The following is a 10174-nucleotide window of genomic DNA, read 5'->3' on the forward strand; positions in this document are numbered from 1 at the left end:
TTTTTTTTTTTAAAGATTTTATTTATTTATTTGACAGAGAGAGAGATAGCGAGAGCAGGAACACAAGCAGGGGGAGTGGGAGAGGGAGAAGCAGGCTTCCCGCCGAGCAGGGAGCCCAATGTGGGACTCGATCCCAGGACCCTGGGATCATGACCTGAGCCGAAGGCAGACGCTTAACGACTGAGCCACCCAGGCGCCCTAGCCTGATTTAATTGTGAAATTAAATAGATAGATAGAATAATTGTGAAATTATTCTATCATTTAAGTAACTTCAGTATAGACTACATAAACAGACTAATGGATACCAGAAATTCAGTTTCCTTTCTTTTCTACGATCCCCATTATGTAAAGCAATTTATTAAAGTCAAGAGTTCTTAGGGGAGAATCACCATCTGTTGGGATTATTCTTGTTATAGATAGTATTCCACTTTTGGACCCATAGAATTTTATCTAGTGTTGGATCAGATGTGAACAAATTCTCAACACTGTAGACTCAAACACCAGAAAATACCAAAAACTTCAGGACAAAGAGCCAATCATAAAGGATTCACAGAATAGATTGTCATCTACCATCCAACAGAGAATGGATCCTTATGAACCACCACCCAACAGAGATCATCTCTGGATGTTCATTTCATAAAAGCAAAACCAGAATTCCACACTGATACCACTGATGGGAGAAAATAATTGACAATGTACAAATGAGAAAGAAAAAGTATTGTCCAAGGATTACACATAGTATGTAAAAGTCATAGAGCTCAATTTCTGCTCCTGAGGTTCAACAGAAAAATCAAGGGAACATGAACCAATGGCTCTAACACAAGGTGCCCCTGTCAGATGCAGAATTCTCTTGGCCACAATGATGTGTCTCAGTATGTGACTTTTTGTGGAAATAGCTGCCAAAAACTGTTAAGGAATAATATAGCATGAGTGATGGTTAATTTTATGTGTCAATTTGGCTAGGTCACAGCACCCAGATATTTGACCAAACAATATTCTAGATGTTCTGGTAAAGGCATTTTTAGATGAGATTAACATTTAAATCAGTAGACTTTGACCAAAGCAGATTGCCCTCCATAATGTGGAGTGGGCTTCACCCAATCAGTTAAAGGCTTTGGTAGAGAAAGACTAACCTTCCTGAAAGAAGAGAAAATTTTGTCAGCAGAACGCCTTTGGAGTCAAACCATCCATCTATCTTATCTTTCAGTCTGTCTATCTATCTATCTATCTATCTATCTATCTATCTATCTACCTACCTACCTACCTACCTATCTATCTATCTGAAGTGCTAAGGATGAATTAGTATGTTGTGTATATTAGTTCTATATTGATTCTGTTTATCTGGAGAAGCCTGACTAATACAGACAACATACTAATTCACCCTTGCTATTTATAGAGACAGGAAGAGGGACAAATGTCTGGGACCAGTGAGTTTTTTCTCCCTGGGTAAGCTGCTTGGCACAAAGCTATTAAAGAGGCCCCCACTGGCCAGGCTTCTCTGCACATGGTTGACAGGTCTCCACAGAAATCAATTACAGTTATATAAAAATATCTTGGCAGTTTAGTTAAGGAGTAGATGCAGAGATATCCTACTGATTAATGCCCACCATGTCATCTGTTGTATCTCCCTGTTAAGTCAGGAAGACAACACTCCCCTTATTAGATGATCAAAGATAAGTGTACAGAAAGTGTGTTGTACTAGCGAGGAAAATTATTCTCTAGTAAGAAAAATAAATTGAACTATAAATTGGTACCACTACAATGGATGGCAAATTTACAGGATTTATTATTTACATTAAAAAATATACTGTAACTACTATGACAGAGCAATTGCATTTATAGGACTCTATCCTATAGAAATACTTCTGTAAATGGCAAAAGATATGGGTACATAGATGATGACTGCAGGATTATTTATCATAAGACCAACTTATTTTTTAAAATAACACATAAAAGGTTAAGTAATGTTACAAAGAAATGCCTTCATCAAAAATAATGCGGAAGATAATGATAATGATGCTCATGATTCTACTGATAGCATTACTGATTGAGCAATTACCAGATCCAGACACATCCCACAAGATGCTATTACACAGTTGAAAAATTGAGGTACATAAAATTTGTTACTAGCCCAAAGAAACAATATTCCATTCCACAATACACGCTCTTGAGGACAGATTACATCAAGCCTCTCTTGTTCCTTGTTTCTTGGAACTTCCGCGTCTCCTAACTACGTTTCTTCCTGGCAGATCTTCTGGGAGGTCAGGGAGCTCAAGAAGGGGCCCTTATATCACTTGAAGAGAGGGAAGTGAGGTATCTTGGTCTTTGCCAAGGCGAATCCGCGAGAACCAAACCGATGTAAAAAGGTCCACGCCGTCCCTGGGTGGGCTCGAACCACCAACCTTTCGGTTAACAGCCGAACGCGCTAACCGATTGCGCCACAGAGACACGACGCGCTTTTATTCTTCATTGTAATAGAGAGTGATCCCTCACTAAATGCAAATGACTACCAAGCTCTGCTGTGTGATTGGGCAGCCTCCAAAGCCTTAGAAAACCGAAGAGATTAGAGTGACAAATCAAGCTTTTCGTCGCGTTTGAAACCGATGCATTAGGGGATTCCGAAACTGGGGCACCCAAATGGCCTCGCCCCACCTTGCCCCTCACCAACCTCAGAAGCCAGAACCTCCGGAGACACCCGGGGCGGCGACCCCACCACCCCTCTACCCACTAGGCTGAGGTGAGGGGGCCCAAGGGAAGCTGAATGCCCAAGGCATTCAATTAGGACTTGCTGAATTAATGCATTTGAGAATCTGAACTACAAAGGGACAAAGGCTAGACCATATATATATGTGTAGTATGTTATGTATACATACACACACATATATGTTTATATATATATATAAACTCCGATAAACTCTGGCCCTCCACCTGCAGTCACCTTCCAGGAAGCAGCCTCCTAGAAGTCGGCAGATTTGTAAGAAGTCAGGCTTTTAACTCTAGTAAAAATCCAAGAAGCTAAAAAATAAACTTGTGGAACAACTGGCTCAAAATGGCCAGAATCTGATAATAACTTACAGCTTCCCTAATTTTTATCCCCACTGCAACTTAGGAACAACCAGAGAAAGTCAAATATGCACCCTAACCAGTCATACAGGACGCTCAGCTTCTAGTTACCCACCTACAGCTTTCCCATGCCAACAGCCTCCAAAGAGGGTACACCTTAACTCTTCCCTTTTTCCTACTATAAAGCTTTCCCACTCCTCCTGCAGCTTTTGTCTCTTTTAAAATGCAAGTGAGCATGGCTGACGCCCTTGCTTCAGCAAGTTCTGTATAAATAGTCTTTGCTTTTCTCCTTTGGTTAAACTTTTAATCCTTTGAAGAACTCTGAGAGCTGAAATAGAAAAATGTTTTTAAAAAGGGGAAGTTCTTTTCAAAATGTTTTATTGTGGTCAATTGATTCCGAAGCCTGCAGTGTCCCATGGGCTGGGCAACAGAGGGACCTACAGTGTACCATCTGTGCAGCTTAAGCTCCGAGCTCTCAATTCAAACGCGTTTTCCATCTTCAGTGGCGTTGATGGGGTCAGTGTGAGGGAGCAGGAAAAGGGTCGGGGCCAAAAGGGAACCTTCAGGAGAATGGAAAGAAGTAGGAGAGGCATGGTTGAGGACAAGGAGACCTCCCAAGAGGCTGGTGGAGATGCACTGGCCAGATCCTGAGAGAATTGTTTTTTTTATTTTGTATCAGAATGGGGGTGGGGGTGGGGGACAAATGGAGAGAGAAGACCTGAGAGAAAAGTGCAAGAACCTGTAGTTGTTCAAGAACAAAGAAACTGTTGTGAATGTTTTTGCATCAAAAATATTAAAGGACACACACCAATTGCTGGCAGCCTCATGGTGTGCTATGACGGTATAGTGGTTAAACACCCTGTACTGTACTTGCAGCGAGCAGGGTTCGAATCCGGGTCACAGCAGTATCTGGTCTCCAGCAAGGCTCATTAGGCTGTGTGCTTAAGGTTGTGCTTTGCATTCTATGTGAATTAGACTTCAATATGTACTATTCGCATAAAAATTGGGTTAGAGGAGTAGAGAAGGGCATTGAGTTTAGGTTTTATTAGATTTTATTGTAAAATACCCTGTTGAATACAAACTCATAAAAACCTTATTGTCATAGTGTCTAAAAAGGCCCCATCAACATCTGAAATCTCTCAACCAGAAAAACGGTTATGCCTACACCGTTACATAAGTGGAAACCACAGATGGCACTTTAATCTTTTGGGACAGTTCTGCTCATGCTCAGATATAGGGCACGGTTCTGAAGACCGAATACCTGACCCCAGCTTAGTGCACGGGCGGGTTTCCTCCCGTTCTCCTGACTGCAAAGTATTAGGGGGCCACCGCAAACCCTGATCTTAGGCCACAAAAAGTAGTGAGGGGATTAAAACCAAGGCTAAAACACTTTACCAATTTTGTCAAGAAAGATGCCAGATACTGCCGTGACTCGGATTCGAACCGAGGTTGCTGCGGCCACAACGCAGAGTACTAACCACTATACGATCACGGCGCGCCATAGACCTGCTGGCACTTGGTGTGCCTCCTTTAATATTTTTGATGTAAAAACATCCGCACCTAGATAAAGCTATACAAAATTTCCATCAGACCAGAAACATCAGTACAGCCCTTTTCAACCAATTCCCACCTACTTACTTCGCTTAAGCAAACCATTCTGATTTCTTTTTGTTGTTTTGAAAGGCTTGATTTACATTTTAGCAACAAGTTAGATAAGTAATTTTGTTAACTGGCAATCAAGATTTTGAGCCCAAGAGAAAAGAGAAATTACAAGACCCCAAACAGGCATAATCATTGTTATTTTTTTAATTAATTAATTTTATTATTTTTTTTTAAGTAATCTCTACACCAAACATGGGGCTGGAACTCACGACCCCGAGATGAAGAGTCAGACGCTCTACTGACTGAGCCAGCCAGGTGTCGCAAATCACTGTTATTTTTAAAGCATTTTTTAAAAAGATTTATTTATTTTAGAGAGAGAGCGAGTAAGGGGGGGTGGGTAGGGCAGAGGGAGAGAGAATCCTGAAGCAGAATTCCGGCTGAGTGTGGAGCCCAACTTGGGACTCGCTCCCTGAACCCTTAGATCATGACCAGAGCCAAAATCAAGAAATGGCCCCTCAACCCATGAAGCCACCCAGACATCATACTGTTATTTTCAAATGAACATTTTCCATATGTAAAATAAATAAATCCAGTTACAATCTACTATAGCACTGTGAACTGAACTGATTTAAAAGCAACATCACCCAAAGTTCCATGATTATGCATAGTATCCAGGTTTTTATCTTTAATACCATTCCCTACAAAATGAATCAAGATTTCTTAAAGAAATGACTACTTTCAAGAATGGTGCCGGGGAATTACAGAGTGACCATGGGAAAGCTTGGATCGGAAGGCAGTGATTCATTAACAATCCACTAGGATCTTTAAAAAAAACACAGCCAGCTTGAAGGAATTCCCACTGGCATGAGTTTGTGCAGGGGTCAGTAAACTATGGCCTGCTGACCAAATCCCACTCAGAGCTTGTTTAGTAAATAAAGTTTTATTGGAACACAACCATACTACTCATTTATGTATTATCTATGGCTGCTTTTGTGTTACAATGGCAGAGTTGAGCAATTTCAACAGAGACCATGTGGCCTACAAAGCCTAAAATATTTACTATTGGGCACTTCACAAAAAAAAGTTCGCTGACCCCAGTCTAGTGGATTGAAAGACTGAATTAATGAATATTGGAGTCAATGAAGTAATTTGCATGCTGAAGTATTTAGGTTCAATGATCATGATATAACTTACTTTAAAATGGTTCAACAAAAACATATAATTAAGTAGATATAAATGGTTCTGATTTCTATCTCCACAGGTTAGTGTTGACTGTTTTTGAAATTCACAAAAGTGAATATACTTTTTTGTGTGTGTCTGGCTTTTTTTTCCCCCATGCAACATAATGTTTTTGAGATGCATCCATGCTGTTGAGTGTATTATTACAGTGTTCTTGATGAGTGTTATTCCTGTGTGTGACCATATAGCTGTTGATGGATACTTGGATAAATTTCTAGTTTTGGCCATTGTGAACAAAGCCCTTATACATGTGCATTCATTTTTCAAGTATAAACTTTGTAGTGGAATCGCTGGGTCATGGGATGGGTGTAAATTTAACTTTATTAGGAACTGCCAAACAGTCTTCCAGAATGTGTGTTTTTACCTTGTTAACAGCAACAAGGTATAGATACTCTATATTCTTGTCAGCACTTGGTGTTCTTCCTATTTAAAAGTTTACTGATTCTTCTGAGTGCATAAAGGTATCTCACTGTGGTTTTAATTTGTGCTTCCCTAATAAATAATGATATAAGCATCTTTCCTTATGTCTTTTGTCCATTTAGAAATTATCTTTTGTGAATAAAGCCTATTCTGGTGTTTTGCTAATTTTTAATGTTTTGGCTTTTATTATTGATTTCTAAAAAGTTCTCTGTCCATTCAATATTTAAGTCACGTTCAGATAAGAATACTGCAAATATCTTTTCCTACTCTATGGATTGCCTTTTTACTTTCTTATGGTGATTTTTGATGAACAGAAGTTTTTAATTTTGATGGTATCTGATTTATTTTTCTTTTATTGTTAAGGTATCTTACTCTGAGACATCTCTCCTGCCCAACACTGTAAATAAATTTTTCTACATTTTCTTCTAGAAACTTTAATGTTTTAGTTTTTAGCTTTAAAATTTGTGATTAATTTCCTGACCTCAGCACAATACTTAACCACTTTGGCGAAAGAATCTTTGACTTGCTTGCAGATCACCAACCTCCCAGAAATTTTTATAACCTTTGATGTAAAAACATTCATAATAGTTTCCTGCTCTGCTCTTTGTTGACTACAGATCTTTGTGTTTCTATCCCTCACTCCTCCTTTTGCCCTCTCTTTCCTTTTCTCTTCTCTTCTCACCCATACATCTGAGAAAACCAGAAATACCTAAAACTGAGAAGAAAGATCTGATCAATCTGTGCGCAGGAGCACAGGCTCTGGTTTGTAAATCTGATTCTGCCCTTGTGTGCCTTGGAGAAGTAACTTAAACTTTATGTGCCTCAATTCTTTCTTCTGTAAAATGGGGATAATAAGAGTAGATACTTCATTCTGTCGTTGTTGGCTGTGCCTGAATTTAGTAGCTACTCAATAATATCATAATCAGTAGAATCATCATCCTCATTATCATTATCCTCTGCATTATTTTTGAAAATCATTGTGCTGATATTTTGCACTTTAGTTTTGCTTCTAGAAATTCTTGTAAATGGAATTATGGAGTATGTATGCTGCTGTATTCTGGATAATGTCTCTGATTTTTATTTACATTGTGGAGTTTATCAAAAGTTCATGCCTTTTTATTGATGAATAGTATCCCATTATATGGGTATACCACAATCTGTTTACCAGTGTCCTGATAATGGACACTTGAGTAGTTTCTAGTTTGGGCTATTGTGAATAAAAACACTATGATCATTCTTTTTACAATTTTTTTGGTTTGGACATATGTTTTCAGTTCTCTTGGAAGAATATCTAGGTGAAGAATTTATGGGAATAAAGGGATGTTGGTGTATATTTATGTTTAAATGTATAATAAACTGTAAAACCAAAATGGTTATAACACATTCCCACTAAAAATGTGTGAGAGTTCTGGTTGTTCCACATCTTCACCAAGATTTGGTGCTTTCAGGCTTTCTATTTTAGCCATGCTACTGGGTGCAGTGGTATCTCAATGCAGTTTTAATATCTATTTCCCTAACAACTAATGATATTGAGCACTCTTTTATGTGCTTACTGGCCATATTTTTCTCTCTGAAGTGTCTGTTTAAGCTTTTGCCCATTTTAAAAAATGGGTGTTTCAGTTTTTAATATTGATTATAGGAGGTCATTCTAAATTCTGGAGATAGGGTCTTTGTCAGATATGTTTTGTGAATATTTTTTCCCAGTCTGTGATTTGCCTTTTCACTGAATGGTATCTTTTTTTTTTTTTTTTTAAAGATTTTATTTATTTATTTGAGACAGAGAGAATGAGATACAGAGAGCATGAGAGGGAGGAGGGTCAGAGGGAGAAGCAGACTCCCCGCCGAGCGGGGAGCCCGATGTGGGACTCGATCCCGGGACTCCAGGATCATGACCTGAGCCGAAAGCAGTCGCTTAACCAACTGAGCCACCCAGGCGCCCTCACTGAATGGTATATTTAATGAGAAGACATTTTTGATATTTTTGATATTTTATAATTTTAATATTTTAAGTATGAATATTATTAGTCTAATTTAATATCAGACTAATATTAGTTTAATGTTTTAAAATATAATTTATCATTTTAATATTTAATATTGTTAAAGTCTAACTTATCATTTCTCTTTTTACTTTTTTTGTGTAATATTTACTTTGCTTACCACCAGGTCAAAAGGATATTCTCATGTATTTTCTTCTAAAACTCTATAGTTGTAGTGTGTATCATTTGGTCTATGATCCAACTCAAATTAGCTTTCACGTATATTGTAAGCTAGGGATTGTAGGTTTTTTCACTATGTAGATATCTAGTTGTTCCAAAGCTATTTGTTGAAATGATAGTCCTTTCCCCATTGAATTGCTTTAGTGTCTCTTTTTGGAAAATAATTTGACCAGAGGTGGGTCTATTTTAGGTGTCTCAATTCAGTTCTATTTATATATACATGTATCTTTCTGCCACTCCCACACTGTCTTGTTTATAGTAATAAACAGCTTAATAGTAAGTCTTCAAGTCTTTCAGGTTTAACTTTTTCACACAGCTCAATAAATTTTGAAATGTGTACATACTAAAGTAGCCACCATACAAATCAAGATCTGTGGTCCCTTAACATCTCTCATTTCATTGTAAGACATATGCCCTCACATATTATGTCTGATCCCTTAGCAAAGATCCTCTATTGCAGCTTCCAGAAAAAATAAATCTCCAGTTAACTTTAGAGCTGATGGAGAGATGAAATGTCTGCAACACTCAACCATGAATCAAGATTTTTATTGAAAAAAAAAAAAGTTCATTTTCCAGGCCTTTGGCTAGAACAACATTTTCTATTATTTATGACCATGAATACAACATTTGGTTTGGAATTCTCTGTTCTCTGTAGGGAGATAAAGTCCAGGGAGGGCCTCTAACTTACTGGACAGATAGTTGACTGTGAGGTTGAAGTTGGAGGCTGAATAAGAATTGACTTTTATTGTATTAGAAAAGATGAGGGGGAGATGCTGAGAAAAGGTGTAAGGAAGAGTAGGTTGGAACTAGAAAGTCGAATTTTGGGTCTTGCAGTGATTGTCAGATTTTGTAGAAAGAGGAGTTAGAGGTTACCCATCCAAGGGGCGGAGAACGTTAGTGGAAACAACCAATATTTAAAGGCCATTTTATGATGCTTTCTCATTTATACATCATCCTTCTTTCCCATTTTTGTAAAAACGGTATGCTTCAAGTGCTTGTTCTTTTAAAATGTGTATTTAAATTAATAACTATGAAAATTAAACTATCACGAACGTCCTCAATTCATCTTAAATTCAACCAACAGTGCATTTAAAACAAAATGGGCCCAGCCTAAGAGACAAACCCACCTGGCTGAAGTGCATTTCCTGGGTAAGTGTGATTCTCAACTGTAGTTGCTTTCTCTCGTTTCCCCCACCCCTGGAAGACCTCATTCAAAAAGCACCAGAAACCGTTTCCTTTGCTAAGAGATTTTAAAGTACTTTTACTTCAGGTAAGTGCATTAAAAAATAAACTTAACCAGTTGCATCCTTGGAATCCACAGAAAGCCCAGGGGGAGACGTTCAAATGCCACAGGAACAGGGGTGCTTACTCACTGGTAGCCAGGCCAAGGCTTTGGCTCCCACTGGAGACGGGAACTCGACTCACCTTCACCAGCGCCAGGACCCCGATTTCATCTTCATGCGGTTTTCAGATGAGGAAAATCGCACGGAGTTCTTCCCTTCCCTTGGCTCTATTTCCACCTCTCCCTCTCTGTCTCTTCCAGAGCGTTCTGGGAACCTAATACTGGGCAGGACCGAAAGGGGAGGCTGCCCTTCTCCTGCCGGTCCCTCCCGCCTGGGCGTCTTGGCAGCTCA

The 10174-nt window shown here is 38.8% G+C and overlaps 2 non-coding genes across 2 annotated transcripts; both read right to left on the bottom strand.

Annotated features, from left to right (window-relative positions):
• Positions 1-2374: 2374 nt before the first annotated feature.
• Positions 2375-2448, bottom strand: TRNAN-GUU (transfer RNA asparagine (anticodon GUU)). Its single transcript has one exon. It is a non-coding gene; the product is annotated as a tRNA-Asn (tRNA).
• Positions 2449-4486: 2038 nt separating this feature from the next.
• Positions 4487-4558, bottom strand: TRNAH-GUG (transfer RNA histidin (anticodon GUG)). Its single transcript has one exon. It is a non-coding gene; the product is annotated as a tRNA-His (tRNA).
• Between the last annotated feature and the right edge of the window lie 5616 nt (positions 4559-10174).

Source organism: Leptonychotes weddellii, unplaced genomic scaffold (genome assembly GCF_054177405.1).
Source record: "Leptonychotes weddellii isolate Sample4059 unplaced genomic scaffold, ASM5417740v2 HiC_scaffold_6455, whole genome shotgun sequence".
Classification (NCBI taxonomy): domain Eukaryota; kingdom Metazoa; phylum Chordata; class Mammalia; order Carnivora; family Phocidae; genus Leptonychotes; species Leptonychotes weddellii.